The sequence below is a fragment of the Camarhynchus parvulus genome, chromosome 1A, assembly GCF_901933205.1.
Source record: "Camarhynchus parvulus chromosome 1A, STF_HiC, whole genome shotgun sequence".
Lineage (NCBI taxonomy): Eukaryota > Metazoa > Chordata > Aves > Passeriformes > Thraupidae > Camarhynchus > Camarhynchus parvulus.
This window is the reverse complement of record NC_044586.1, coordinates 7364345-7379906: the sequence shown is the minus strand read 5'-3', so window position 1 is coordinate 7379906 and position 15562 is coordinate 7364345. Positions and strand designations below refer to the sequence as shown.

General features: G+C 40.0%; 1 protein-coding gene across 13 annotated transcripts in view; it reads right to left on the bottom strand.

Annotated features, from left to right (window-relative positions):
- The window catches only part of PPARA (peroxisome proliferator activated receptor alpha), a 275101-nt gene that overhangs the window by 114323 nt on the left and 145216 nt on the right, over positions 1-15562 (bottom strand). For 12 of the 13 annotated variants that reach the window (XM_030960338.1, XM_030960342.1, XM_030960340.1 and 9 more), the window contains one exon: positions 14561-14740. The gene's annotated coding sequence lies outside the window, so the exon portion shown is untranslated. Of the gene's footprint in view, positions 1-12295; positions 12405-14560; positions 14741-15562 lie in introns of all 13 variants that reach the window. The other variant, XM_030960341.1, reaches the window with a different exon arrangement.

Genomic DNA, 15562 nt, shown 5'->3' with positions numbered 1-15562 from the left:
AGCTCCACTCAGCTGCTCTGCTACTTGCCACTAAAATGCAGCACGTCAATCACTTGCACTGCTCACGAGAATTAGCACAACACAAGTCTAATTAGAAACTAAACAGTGTTATCTGCAACCATTTGGAGATGGAGTAAGCTGATCTGTGTTTTAGGAACCTTTCTTGCCACACAGTAGTTCGTGATAACACCCACCTCACAGCCCATTAGCAAATCCAAATATTATACTGTATAAATATTACTTTGCTCTTTTCCTTTTTACAGAAGCCCCAGGTCTCAGAAACCTCCATTACTGAGCACATGTGCCTTGGTTATATTGGAACATTGTAGGAAATGGAAAGCAGCCCTGACTGTCCAAAAACAGCAAAATGAAAGCCAGTATACTGTATACTTTGGTCCTGTCTCTAGAGAAGCAGCCCCAACCAGCCTCCAGACATTTTACACTGCAATACCTATTGGCAGAACCAAAGAAACTCTACCCTGCATGACACTGCACGGACTGTGAGTCTGTCTGCACCGGGCTGATCCCTTTCGCTCGCTCTTTCCTGGAGAAAACAATGTAACCCACTATAAATCCAGACAACACTACTTCAAGCTTCAACCTGGAATCCAAACATGAGCAGGGGGAAACCTGGCAAAGAGCTGGAGCCAGAGATGTGCATGTTTAACACAAGAGAAGGACATGAAGGGATATGCAGCTGTTTCACTGCACAGGGTTTCTCCAAGGGGAATTGGAGAGCACAAGATGTAGCCCACGTTCTCACTTCTAGCTGAGATAAACATTTACAAGCCATTCATTTTAAACAGGAAGGCATAACATTAGGACACGACCTTTCCTTCAGTGTGAAGGCAAGGCACCCCAGCTCACTGCACTGCAGACATCCAGGAGAGATCCATACTGTTCCACTGTTCTGTTATTACAGGTGGGCTGGATTTCAGATTCAATGAGGAAGGTGCAATTTTATGGCTCTGTGGAAAAATCTCTGAAATACTGGCGGCTGGATGTCTAATGATGCCAGACTGGTGCTGCAAAACATCACACACAGATAAAGCGCTGAAGAAAACGTCTGTGTGCCAATGAACGAGCATGTAGGCAAATAATTCTAAACTGTACATGCAGATTTGGTGTCATTACACTACTATTACAGATGCCTACCCTGCTTTTCTTCTTTTAAAAGGGTGCAATTCTGATGCTTTATCATTAGCTTTCTAGCTGGAAGCCGATAGAACTTGAAAGACAGCAACAAAAGACACTGCAAGATTAATTTACAGACAAAATCTGCGGATTTTGAAAAGCCACAATCTAATTGTAGCTTGAAAGATGAAACAGTTCTTGTTTGTATCACATCCATTCCTTCTAAATGCATATATGTGTGCAGACAATTTTTTACTGTGGGAAACTAATAGATATCGCTTTGTATTAATTGGCAAGTAGATATTTACAGCAACTTCTTATAAAAATTGAAGTAGGTCAAAGACTGAAAGGTGGTAAGTTTGGGCTTTTGTATCCCAGCCTGAGACACTTCAATAGGTGGATCTCCTGCACAAAGCAGAACATTTCAAAACCTTTGAAAGGGCTATCAGCCAGTTTTCTAGATTAGCTCCTCAACACTGTCATTTCCAGAATGACCAGTGATTTTTAAACCTTGGCTCACAATCTTTAAAAAAAATAATATCCATACAAGCCATGCTAGAATCTGGTAACTCTGCAGGAAAAAAAAAAAAAAACAACTAAACAAAACTGTACAAATATATTACATGTAAAATTCTTCCCTGTTGTGAAACTGCTTCTCATCACTAAAGGCCTTACGTGGACCCTCAGCCTTAGTTTACAATTCCTTTCAATCAGGAGGAGACAGCGGAACCCCTCAAGAGGTTTGGTTCAGGGTTAGAAAACAATTCATTCCAACACCAACTGCAGAGAACCAAAGCTCTGAAAGGTGCAATTCTGAAAGCTTGCGAACACTTTTTTTGAAGAAGCACCAGACACAACCTTGACTTGGAAATACAAACTGTACCCAACTGGAAAAGGTCTTTTGAGTTATTTAATAACCTGGAAAAGTGCTAATACTGTATTTAATTTTTGAAAACTGCAAACACTGTAGTGAAAAGCAAGTATACTGCTTCTGGTGAGACAGATATACTGTGCTTTGTGAGGTTCCAGCATTTTCAGATAGGCCACTCACACAAACGTGATTTTTACTAGAAAGTTTTTTTCCATTCTGGAATACTTTTATTGCCATTGGGTTTTCCTCAATAATAACATGTGTAAAACAAATATTTCCTGTGACTCTAGGAACTGCTTCAGACACTCTGAGACTTGAACTGCAATCCATATCCATAATACACTCCACTGATATCTTGGATCTAAAAGCATAGATGAACTTGAAAATCAAAACTAATGCTACTCTCTCATCAGATCAAAAGCAAATAATTAGGAACATGTTTTAGAGCACCTGGCTGGCACCTCAGTGAAAAATGGGGTACAGATCTTTAACTTCAAACAAAAGTCAGTTGTGAACAATTCTAAGCAGGCACAGGAATTGCCTGGGAGCTTCTGCTGATTTTCAGTTGACTTCCAACTGAGAACATGCAAGAAGTGAAATGACCAGGCCTGCCATGTCCTATCCATGAACTTTTGAAGAGAGAACATTTTTATACACAATTCTAGTAGGGAAAAAACAAAAGACAAAAATCCAGTTTTAAAGCAATACTCAACTGCTGGGAACCTATTTGTAAGCATTATGTCAGCAATTATATCAGCATTAACTTAAAATTAAAAATTCAGGAAAAAGTAAGATGAAAAGAAGGACAGAAAGACTTTGGGAAACACATAAAACTCACATATTTTTCCTTACTTAATTAAAGTATGGCGCTGGCTAGCATTGCCAAGCTCTGCAGTGGCTCTGGCATGTCTGATTTTGCTAGAAAATTCTGATTTTAGTTTTCTTGTGTGAAATTTACTGTTCCTGTTTAAAAGGGTTTTCCTATGAGAATCCTTTTCTGTTTATATGCAGATGAAAATGATCTAACTTGAGACGGCTGGAATAATGAATAGAAAAAGGAAAAGGGGGTGCCTCTTTAGCGCAGAAAACTAGTACAGTCCATCTGCAGTTTAACAAATCAGTAGGATCTTAGTGAAAGGTGTATAAAGCTGGATGTTCTTTTTGTTCTAGGCTGGCTTTCAGATTAGAAAAATTATGAACTCCTTTTTTTCTGAGAATTAATTGCCATAGATCCAGGCCAGTCTGGTCAGGTGAAATGCAGCACAAGGCAAGACTCAGATATGAGAACTTCATTTAAGAGTCAAAATACATTAATAAAGGTATGACCTTAATAAAAAATACTACTCATACCTACACAATGTATATATGTATGTTTTAGATCGTGCAGCATTTCTGGTAATAACTGTGGTTATTGCACAGAGAACAATAATTTGTCCAAACCAAACCATAAATAATTAAGGCCAGGATTTTGACATCGGATCTGTGTGGGTGGATTTTTGCACCCCCGCGGATTCAATGGCAAGATCAAAGCTTAGGAAAGCCAGAAATACACTCAGAATGTGAATATTGCTCAAGTCCATCACCTGGCATTTCCAGTGCAGGGAAGGGTCTGCTTTCACTGCCACCCTCCCATCTGAGGGCCTGGGACAGGCATTTGCAGAGTAGCAAACGATGGCATTCCTGTCCCACCCTGCCCATAGCAGCCAATTCCTATCCCATCCACCTCCTCCAGTGAGGAGTTAGAGCTAGGAAAACAAGCTGGTGCTTGGAGTTTCATGTCTCCTGATTATTCTCATAAAATAAATTTAGCCTAACCTCTGCTCTCAAGCTTATATTATAGGCTTTATTTATTTATTTATTTTTACTTCCTAAAAAATAGTGTTCATTTTTATTTCAGCTGTTCTGAAAGTAATCAGAGAAAAGCAACACAGATTGCTGGCGTTGATGGTGGGGGGCAGATCTGCTGCCCCTGCTGAGGAAGTTGTGGATGGCTGTCACACAAAAACTCACTCGATGTTATCAAACACCCTCATTTCACTTGATAAAAGAGAACTTGTTGCAGAAACATTAGGGAATCTTAACTTAAATCATCATCAAAATACAGCCCCCATTCACATGGAATAAAAGGGAAAATATTACAGCTGACATTAAGGACAGAATCAGCCCAAATGATGTTCCCCAGTTGCCTTAATTTGTGGGAGAAATTCAAAGCTTATCAAAAATTCAGCTAATTTCCATGGAAACAGGATTTTAACTTGTGAATCAAAACTGCAAAAGGGCAAAAATGCCAAACACAAATTATAGAAATATTTTTCTACATTGGGATTCTCAAAATAGGAGGCAAATAGTTAAACAGAATAGAAATAATGAATTCACAAGGGGCTAATTTTTCATCATCCACACTATCTTTTTTTGTATAGTGCATGTCTACCTATATATGCCCATGTTTGGAATATTTAATTAAATGCCCTAATATTAAAATACTGACATATTTTTTATGGTTTTAATATCTCTAATAACTTAAAAAGCAAAAAGGATGTGGAGAAGACACACCTGCATTTAGTTCAGCATCTCACCATGGGCCAGTCACAATCTGGACTTAAATTTTGCCTCTGTTTATGGAAACAGCTAAATACATTTTTAGTGAGTATCCCAGTGGAAACATTATCAATAGGATTCTCTGCTTCAGAATTATCACTTCACCTGAACACCCACAAAAAATGGACAATTACTCCCCTCAAACGCATTGGGAGTATATGATTTCTCTAAGCAAACAAGGCTCACTGTTGCACTTTTGTCTTTGCAGTAACTCAGGTTCTTGCAATAAATACCTGCAGTAAAATTTAACACTGGCAATGACAAAGCTATGTAAGAATTGGATTATTTTATATTTTTCAGTTTTTCAGCATAGGAGCTTTTACAGTCCTCTTTCAGTTTACACAATTTTTCATAATTTACAAAACAAACACAAAAGTGCAAATATCCAGTTCAGCCCAAGGATACAGAGCAGCATGTGGTGTTCTGCATTATACCAAAACTGCTGAATTTTTTAACATCTGACTGTCTAGGAAGAGCTTTTTCAGATCACATAACTTGGAGAAATTTAAAATTCTCTATATAGATTGTGCAGTGTTAAGGCTCTGACACAGCTGAGATTTTAAATTTATGAAAATAAGAGAAAAAGTTTAGCAACATTGTTTTTCAGCTCTTAAAATAGTGAACAGATTCCCTTCCAAACTGAAGAGTAGTAAAAAAAAAAAAATTAATTTAATTAAAATTACTAGGAGCCCTTCCATTCCCTCCTATGACAATTTTATCCCACACATATGTGGTGGTTTGTTAATTTGTTTTTTTCTTTGGAATATCTTTACTATTTGATCAGATCTTTTAAGATGGTTCAATATTTATCCACTGATTTTTCAGTTTTTCTTTTTTAATAAATAGCATGCACTGCAGATATATATTGAAATACAGAAGAATACTTCAGAATTGTGTATTTGTTCTGCTGGGGTTTATTTATTTTTTCTACATAACTCTGTGTTTAAGAAACCTTCAATGTACTGCCAAAATAAAACAGAGATGTTACATGTAACTTTTTAAGTCAAGGAACCATGGTTTCCTAAAGATAGCTTCTAATGAAAGTCAGGGGTTTTTTTACACCACCTTTACTGATGCAATTATATTTAATCACTCTTAAGAGTCAAGATTTTTAGCAGCTAGATGAAGTATACTGGATTAGCTTAATAGCCATATCTTTCTCAGACTTTTTAAAACCTGTTTTTCTTTCCATTGAAGCAGAGAGCGAGGGGATTGGAAACTTCCAGTGATTCTTTTGTAGACTAAAGTGGTTTAACTCTGCCTGCTCATATAAGAAGACAACTCTAATTCTCACGGGTCAAGAAAGAGAACAAACAAAACCTACATTCTACGTTAGCCAGAAGCACATATTGTCAGAAAAGAAACAGGACAGAAAACATTACCTGCTGTACCAAAATATACAGGCATAAAAAAAATCCTTCAGGAAATATGAGACCCAACTCTTTTCCAAGTTTTATGAAAAAGAGAGCCCATGCATTTAGAGCTAAACTGGATGAATCCATCACTTGACTCAATACTCCAAGGAAAATGTGGCACATAATATATTAAGTTAATAAAAAACAAACAAATGTACAGCTAATAAGTCTGAAAATTCAAACCTTAAGTTCCTCATTATAAAAGCCACAAGTGACTTTCTAAGCAGGACTACCCAAACCACTATGCTGCGTCCCTGGGGACAATCAGTTTTCCTTCTCATCTTCTTTGCTGCTTTTGTACTGATGTATAAAAGTTTAGTTGTGTGGGGCTCAACCACTTTGAGGCAGCTTTGAGCAGTCACCAGCCTGGTGATGAGACGACCATACGTGATGAAAGGACAAGGTTAACTCACAGTTTCAGAGTTAGTGTTGGTGTTTCATGTGCCACATGATGAATAACAACATGAGAGGCCCCTATTCTTCTGAAATATAATTGGCTTTTCTTTAGAGAACGGCGTAGAGAAACACAAAAACCCGGGGTAACATTCAGGTCACGCTCAGACAGATTGACTTCCTGGTGCCTCTTTCAAACCTTATCTTCCTCCTTCTCCTCTCTCGGAAATGCAAATGGATCCCCCCAACTTTCCTTTTGACAGTTGTGCTTTCCATGCAAACATCTGGTGGCTAACTAGAGACTGCTAACCCAGAGACCCCAAAAGGCTGGCTCTTTGATTCCATTTTCCCTCAGACATCCTGAGCTCCAGAACAGCCTGTTGCTTCGTCCAGGTCACTGCCCTGTGGTTCCCTTCTGCCTCCCTGCTGAGGAGGGGAGAGTCTGCTCAGCCAGACACAGCACCACTGCCCACTGCTGAACTAAATAAATCCTTGTGGCTCCCTTCCCACCAGTCTCAAATCTTTCTTCACTTTTGTGCATTGCTCACAGGTTCATCCCCCTCTTCCCTCTCTCCTGGACTCTGCTGTGTCCTGCAAAAGTGGCTGTTGTTTTGTTCTTTTTCCTCGATATTTCAGCTGCTCTTATTCTTTGATTCATTCCTTTAGGGTTAGATGGTTTTTTTTCTCAGCAATTCTCCTGTAAACTGGAATCACATGTCCCACAAATGATCCTGTCTCTAATTAGGAGATCTTTTATGTCTCTAATGTACATGTGCATGCCAGAATTTTCCATCACACAATGCAAGCATCTATGCTCTTCTCTGCTTCTTGCTTTTGGGATTTAGAGAAAAGTATCCCTCTGCTATCTCCTGTACATTTTCCTCAAATATTTTTCCCAGCTGTTTTGGGGTTTGTGTATTCAATTCCTGGCAATTTTATTTCACTCTTTTATTTTGTCTGGTGAAAGTGTAAGAAAGCTCTACCTTCATCTTGTCATTTTTATCCCCTTTGTCAGGCTCATACACAGACACAGGTCTTCCACATGGGCCTGAAATCTTGGTCCAGCAGTTTCACATTCTAAGGGGTCTGGTTCCTTGCAGGGGGTTACTCTGCCCTCTCTAGGTGCCATTAATCAGATTTTTTTCTCTTTGTGGATCTCTCAGCCTGCCTGATGCTAGCCACACTTCCATGCACACCATGCTAGGTAAATAACATGAGGGCTCCACATTTTGCAGCAAACTTCATTATTCATTGAGCTTTACTACCCATAACACCTGGATATCTCAGTCTGGTATGACAACAGTAAAATATCCAGTGTTTCAGACTATGCTCCTCTTTCTAAGTTCCAGTTGGGCTCCCACAGTCACTGTGACAGGAGTTTGCTCTCACAAGTTTGGCAGACACTTCCAAATCTCCTCACCTCCGTCCTGCCCAAGTAGCAAATTTCTTTTCCTAGACTTCTAACAGCCATCTTTAGGAAAACCACAACATTCTCTAATGGCAAGTGTCCTATGAAGAAGTGATGGTGTCAGTCAGTCCCAACAGCAGATAAACATTCTTGCTTGAAAAATTCTGGAGGCAGTGCTTGACCCTAACAAATCACCTGGCAGAACAACTTCTCTCTTCTGCAGCACAGCTCCTTGACTCCACAGCAGACACAACCTCTCTCTCCATTAGTTCATGCCTGTAAGAGCTTCTAAGCTCCATAAACAGAAGGGAAGTTACATTTTAATCACGTGCATAAGCTCTGATAGTCAGAGGCTGTGCTCTGGGAAGATGCTCAACCTCACAGGAGCAGAGCACCCCGTGTCCTTGATGCTGGGAGGGGGCTTGGAAGGTAGGAGCTCCTCACTGTCCCAGGCTGAGAAGCTCCAGTGAGTCTCCAGCAGAGATGCACCTGCCTGGGGCATCCTGGTGCTCTCTGACTCTGCATCCTCAGCTTGGGGCTGGAGGAGACCAGAAAGGATTCCCAGGACAGGTGGCACATCCAGGTGGGTCCAAGTGGGCCGCCACACGAACAGAGGCACAGGTCATGGGCACCAGCACAATCAAAGCAGTAAAAACTCCTTTAAAGTGCTTTATCAGAGCAAGTGGAAATTCTGAAAATGAGGATGTCAGAATTTAAATTGATCTGCGGGGTCACCGTACGCTTCATTTGGCTACAAACACCACCAAGCCACACCACCAAATGACACACCCAGGAGAGCAAAGTGCTGAGATTCATTTTTTAAGACCTGAGTTCTAAGATTTGGGACTGGCACAAGCCTTTCTTTTTGCAAATTCAATTTTAAGGCTAGATTTAATTGTTGCTAAAAATAAGGTAATAGAAGGGTTCCGGTCTTGCACTATAATGAACTGCAGGCTCAAGTGTTTAAAGAAGGAAAATTGCATTGATGAGACTGGATCAAAGACAAACAAAAAAATCAGTTATTTCCTCTTGAGGGTAAAAAATTTGGGAGGCTCACGCTTTTTCAAGCAGCCCTTACTGTGGTTTAGAGGCAGAGAGATATTGTAGTCAGATTTGATTTATTAACAAAACAACAAGAAAAAAAAAAAACCAGAAGCGGGCACATGAAGACTCCAGTGTCAGAGAAGACTCAAAGAAAACCAAATGTAGCAGTTCCTATTACAAAGTGGAACATGTTCCCAAGCTTGCTTTGTTTCAGAAATGAGCTGCAATGCAGACAAGGGAATGGCATTTGTAACAGCTACAACTGCCTGCCATCCGCAAGCAGGAAACCTCCTGCTAAACTTCAGAGGCACCACCATTTTTAATTCCTTGCCAACATACACACTTGTCACGACTGTTGGGATGCCAACCATTTCATGACAAAATACAAACAGCAAGAATTTTTAATCCAGGGAATGCTCAGAGCAAGTTCTGTCACTCCCTGTGCCTCATTCCAGAGTCTGAAAATAATACATGGCACAGTCATTACAATTAAATCTACACACACTTAAAATTCTTTAGTCTTTCATGTCTTTTTTAAATGACTGTTTATTGTACCCAGTTTACTAAATCAGAATTTTGTGGACACACTATTTCCTTGTCTAATAATACTGAAATTAAAAATAAATAAAAAGAGCAGAGAGGCCAGGTAATTGCTTGAATGCAGGCTGTATGAAATCAGTTTTATAGATGCATGTCCTGATTACCTCAACCAGCTCAGGAGCCCTAAACTTGCCTGTGATTTGTGAAGCTCTTCCAAACACAGCTGAGTGGTCACATCGTATTGACTGATGATGTCAGGCTGCTAAACCATATCTGGAAATGGGAGAAAGATACAGTGCACTTTCTTTAAACTACTATCCTAGAAGCAGTATTTGTAGCAGTGCTGCATGAACTTGTGAATTTCAGGCAGTCTGTGCCTGTGACCAGCAGCTCCACATTCACACTGAAAACAACATGTCCTTAAAACTTACTTTTCAACAACAGTATGCACTCTGGTGTTTTCACAGAGCAGAAGCAGTTCCCTCCCATAAAAAACAACAACAACAACAAAAAATTAAAAAACCTTCAACAAAATATAAGAATTATATGTGGAGTATCACACGCCTAGGTTTAATCACAGAATACCAGATATACCTGCAAAAGGGCTCCAATATCTTGCTGTAGCATTCTACCTTTTCCTATTCTGCTACCTGTTTCAAGAATTGCTACAATCCCCGGACAGACACACTGGGCTGGAGGTGCCTGAAGTCTTTGAAAATGTGAGACAAAGGAGACAATGACCTCAGAACTGGTGAGGTTTCACCCAGCATCTGAACTGAATTTCTTAAAAGCCAATGTCCCCCATCTCAGGCCACCTGAAGACAGAGAAGTGACAGGAAAAGGGAGAATGGCTTCACAGTGACACAGGGCAGGGTAAGATGGGATATTGGGAAGAAATTGTTCCCTGTGAGGGTGGTGAGGGCCTGGCACAGGGTGCCCAGAGCAGCTGTGGCTGCCCCATCCCTGGAAGTGCCCAAGGCAAGGCTGGACAAGGCTTGGAGCAACCTGGGATAGTGGAAGGTGTCTCTGCCCATGGCAGGGAGTAGAACTGGATGGGCTTTAAGGTCCCTTCCAACCCAACTCATTTCATGGTTCTGTGATCCCATGGTTCAATGTAAAGGAAAAATTAGAGACCAGAGGTGTTCTGAAACTGTCCTGTTAAAAGCAGCACCTTTTCCCAGCCAGTTTAACAGGCACTGGTTCCAGTTCCAAGCAATGTGGGTGTGTGGGTTATCTCCTGGGACTTCAACCTGCTGGCCATGGGATGCCCAGGAGTGCGCACTCACCACACCTGATGAGGATACAGGCATTTCTAGAAAGCCCCCTTCCAAACATCCAGAGCAGGTCTGCAAAGTAGGTGGGGAAACCCACCCATCTCATTTCATCACCTACAGAGAAATGATGCTTCTGTGTGCTTTAAATACAGGAATATCAACTTATTTGATGGATATCTATCTCACGTTTTGCTTTTGTTGGGTATGGAGCTTCCAGGGATAAGAATTCACACATGCCAGTTATTTAAAAATTTGCTTTAACTGAAGTTAAAGCAAGCAAGTTATTGGAAATAGCTGAAATTGGAAAAGCGAGTTATTGGAAATAGTTGAAATCAGAAAATAATTGAAAAATAATATTATAAGACTATGAAAGTACTTGGTAACCTGTTTGGTAATTAAAAAAAAATATGATATTTAAGAAAAATTAAGAACATGACTTATACCAAAATCTTTGAGAAAGATCATGACTTGCCCAAAATACTCTAAATTAACATTATTCCTGTTCTACCTTTCTCCTGGTTACCCAGAGAATTTAAGCATCCTCTTATGCTATTTCTTGTGAGATCTTTTTGTTCCTTAAAATCTTAAAATAAAATTTCCTTTCTTTCCAATGGCTGATAGAGCTTTTTCTCACAGGACCTCCTGCACAGGAATCCTGTACAGAGACAAAGAGCCCCATACTGAAAACCACTGCTGTGTTTAACTAAAGCTGTCGGCGCTTTTTAAAACCCATCAGAAACAGGACTGAACACACACTCATCTCGTGATCATTTTTCAGCTGCAGATTGAATCAGCCAGCTGACTGCACAAATGAAGATTTTCTTTAGAGAAGAAAAAGGTTATAGTCAAAGCACAAAGTTCTCAAAATTTAAAAGGTGCCAAAGGAAAGGCTGCCCTCTGCTCAGAAGTGAACTGTTATGACTGAACTTGCCTATGGCAGCAAATCTGAATAATACACTCAGCACTGAAAGTTCACCCCGCATATTTTAAGTTTTAAGGAACTTTCTTATCTATTTTAAGGAACAGATAACAATGACAGTAAGAGGCAACTAGGCTCTCCCACAATTAACTTCCCTTGTTTCACTACCCTCATTTTAGTTGGAGAAAGTCAATACCTTTGCAATTATCTAACTTAAGGACATGTATTAATCTTTATGTTGCACACTGTATTTCTACTGCAGTGCATTCCTTCTCTAGGAAAAAAAAAAGAAAAAAGGATTATCAGTCATTTCCTGTGGGCTGGAAAGAAATCCAGCTTGAAAGGCTCACAAGAGCAATTTAATATTGGAGCAACTGCACTGTCCATTCTCTGTATTCACTGTTCACCAGCTGAGTGAAGATCAGTTGTGTACAAGGGCATCTGCTTTTCACAGGTGGGTCTGACAAGCCCAAATTATTCCATTTCTTGTGGAATTACAAAGAAAACTGCAGCTGAGGGAAAAAAAAATCCCATACAACCAAACCTCTTTATTCACCTGAACACATCCAAATTAACTTTCAAGCAATTTAACAAGCATGGGGTCAGCCTTTCCTCTCAGCTATTATTTATTGTATACACCGATGATACTCTGAGTACAAATTTATTTTAATTATTTGTGACAATATAATTTGGCATTACCTGATTTTATTGTTAACTGGGTTTCTTCCTCAAAAAATGAACTGCAGCCTCCAGAGACTTTAATCTTAACAAGACTTCATACATTAGAGTTCTTGGAATAGACCACTTCCTTAAAAATACATGAGGATCAAGTTTTAGAAGATTTTAATTTAGTTTCTGATGTTGCAATTTATTCTGAGGTCTAGTCCTAAAGAGATACATGTATTACTAGACTTAGATACATCAGAGGTAGCAGTAATAACCCACTGTTTTCTTAATAAGAACAACCACCTCTTAACCAGACTGATATTTTTAATTTCTCTCCATTTTTAAAAAGAAGATTCTTATGATGAGATATTGGTGTTTTAAATTCAGTGTAAAATATATGGACACACAAATCTCAGCTTTTTAACACTGCTGGCACTAACTAAAGATATAAACTACAACAAAAATCATCAAACTGGTAACATTTCCTCAATAGAAGTCATCCTTCTAGATAATTATTAAAGGCCTCAAATCTCCTGACCCCCAAGTACCGTTTCATCAGATACACAGCCCCAAACTGCTGTCCCCCGGTGATGCAGACATAAATGGGCTTCACAGCCAATAAACACAAGCTGGTTTGGACCAAGCTGTGAGAGGAATCAAATCATAGATTCTCTAAGGGCTCTTAGAGAAACTGTGCTGTGGCAACTCTCACACACCAGTGACCCCCCAAGACTGACATTCCAGCTCATCTCAACTGCCTCAGAGGTGACATAAAAGATGTACAACCCCTGAAGTTAAAAGATCTGCCCCATAGAGGGCTCTGCCCTCAGACACAGGCAACCCAAACCACTTTACATATTTATTATATACATGTATGCATGAACACACAGGTTTCCTATGCAAAACAAAATAATCTCATTCTGTGCCAGGATTCCTGGGCAGCTTTTTCATGTGCTTGATGTAATCCACAGTTGGGCCATGCAGGCTCCAGATCAGCACGATGGATTCCTCAGCCAAATGGTAATTTACAGTAGTCATTTCCAGAAATAGGACACTGATGTAATGGTTACACAAGTCTTTGCCTGTGGTCATTAATACCTCTGGTGCTCTGGGGTGCACAGTGTGGTACTTGTGTCCAGCTATCGTTCTTATCTACAGCATTTGGAGTGACAGCAATGAGAGAAAATAGGCATGCTTTGCCTTTATTGCAGAGGCACAGATGATGGGAGGATAGGGGATAACCAGATCCAATAAATAAATGGATCTGCATGCTGTTGATTCCCCCACACTTATTACTGTGCGTTCTACCACAAATATTCTCTTTGATGCTTACAAGAAAGATGAGCTACAAATGCTGCAAGAATGCTTATGCCCATTACTGTCTTAATTATAAACTTGTCTGTCTATAAACAAACGAAAAATAATGTCTGTTTGTAGGCCCAAGCCAAACTCCTAGGGCTATAAAGTGAGCATTCCATTTTTTTTTCATTTGTCATAAGCAGCATTTTATATTGCCCTGAATGTGAACACCTGCAACATTAACAACTGTGCCCAACACACATTTAGAAAACAAAGTTTCTGGAATGTGTTTTAGTTATATATATATAACCTAAAACAAACCATAGGAAAAAAGTCACGTGTAAGAGAACATAGTGATAGCCTCTGGAAAATGCTCTTTATATAAAATCCTATGGCTACATAGGAGAAGGGATCCTGATGACAACCCAGCTGCCTGTACTACACTGACAGAGAAATAAGGAAATACACTGGAAGAGTTTAATTCACTGAATGTAATGGACACCACTACAGAACACAAACCAAAAGTACTAAGGACAAACAATGGCATAACCTGTACACAGGTTATGCAGCTATTTCTATATTGCAGCTATTTCTCAGGAGCTAAGCAAAACAAAATACACTGTCCTACTCAGTGGTTCCTGCTTTCCCTGCTTATGCTAACAATTATTTTTCACACTTAAACACTTCTGTACTTTGAAACGTATTTTCAAAAGAATAAAGAAAACATAATACATCCTTTACTTCTTAATACTATGCAATTTCTTTATATATACATATATACATTTATATATATTTAATTCTGGTAGTAAACTTGGGCTTATTGTCCTTACTGCTTTGATTATTTAAACAAATATTGCACTGAAATTTTCTATCAATGTTATTGCTTCTATAGACAGGGGTCAATGCACAAAGAGGATCCTCTCTGCCCTAGAATTATACCTTCATGCTTTGCACCAGCTTCTACTTTGCAACTAAGTTGTTCTTTATATTTAATCTTACCTTAAGCATCAGAAGACCTGCAGGAGTGCTGCAGACAGTGGGATGGAAAACTTCTGCTTGGCGACTTTCACTGTGCATTTTGAATGATGGTTCAGATGAGTAAGAGCTTTTCCAGCATTAAAATAATTTCTGCTGTAAATTTTACACTCCTGACAGGGTGACTATATCCAGGCTGACGTGCTGCAAAAAATAATAAAAATAACAAATTTCACCACCCAGAAACAGGCAAATATGTATCAACTGAAGTAGTAAATGTCTGTAGGGGCCTTCTTTTCTCTGCTTTTGTAATTATGGGGCAGGATATCAATATTAGCTGTGAGAGAAAGGCTGCCTGCACACTGCATTTAGATCTTGAACACACAAAGAGGTACGTAGACCAGTGAGAGTATAGAAGTCAGAGTTTTGCAAAAAACCCCCATTTTTTTAACTGGGTCGTATGCAGAGTTGTAAGCAGGAAGACCAGGATGTATTTTGTGCACACATTTTAAGTTTGCAAGGGCGGCGATTCTCAAACAATTCCCCAGACAAGGATTCTGCTCTTTCTGTGTCCTCAACCCGCTGCTCGCTGCTTCTCCCTCTCAATCCATGAGCTCCACAATGGCACTGCATGGAACAGTGCCCTTTGTTGGGACACTGCACTGTGCCACCAGGAAAAGCAGCAGCTCTCCGGCTGCTCCCTGCACAGGCTAGGGAAGCAGAGCAGCTCCCTGCACTGAAGCAGTGAGCAGTGCTTTGAGCTGCACACCGTGTGCATTTCAGCGCTGCGGGAAGGAGCCGCGCCTGCTCCTCCACTTCCACCTCACAAAGTAACAGAGCAAACCTGACCCGGTGAATTGGCCGTTGTAGGGGTGACATCACGGCCTCTCAAGCATCTTGTGGAATATTTATCATCAAGTTTCTCTGGCAGGCAGAGTAACCATGGTACAGGCTGAGGTGCCACCTCACTTGGCAATTGCACAGGCTGTAAACTCACACTGGAGACTTCCTCAGGACAACTGTGTC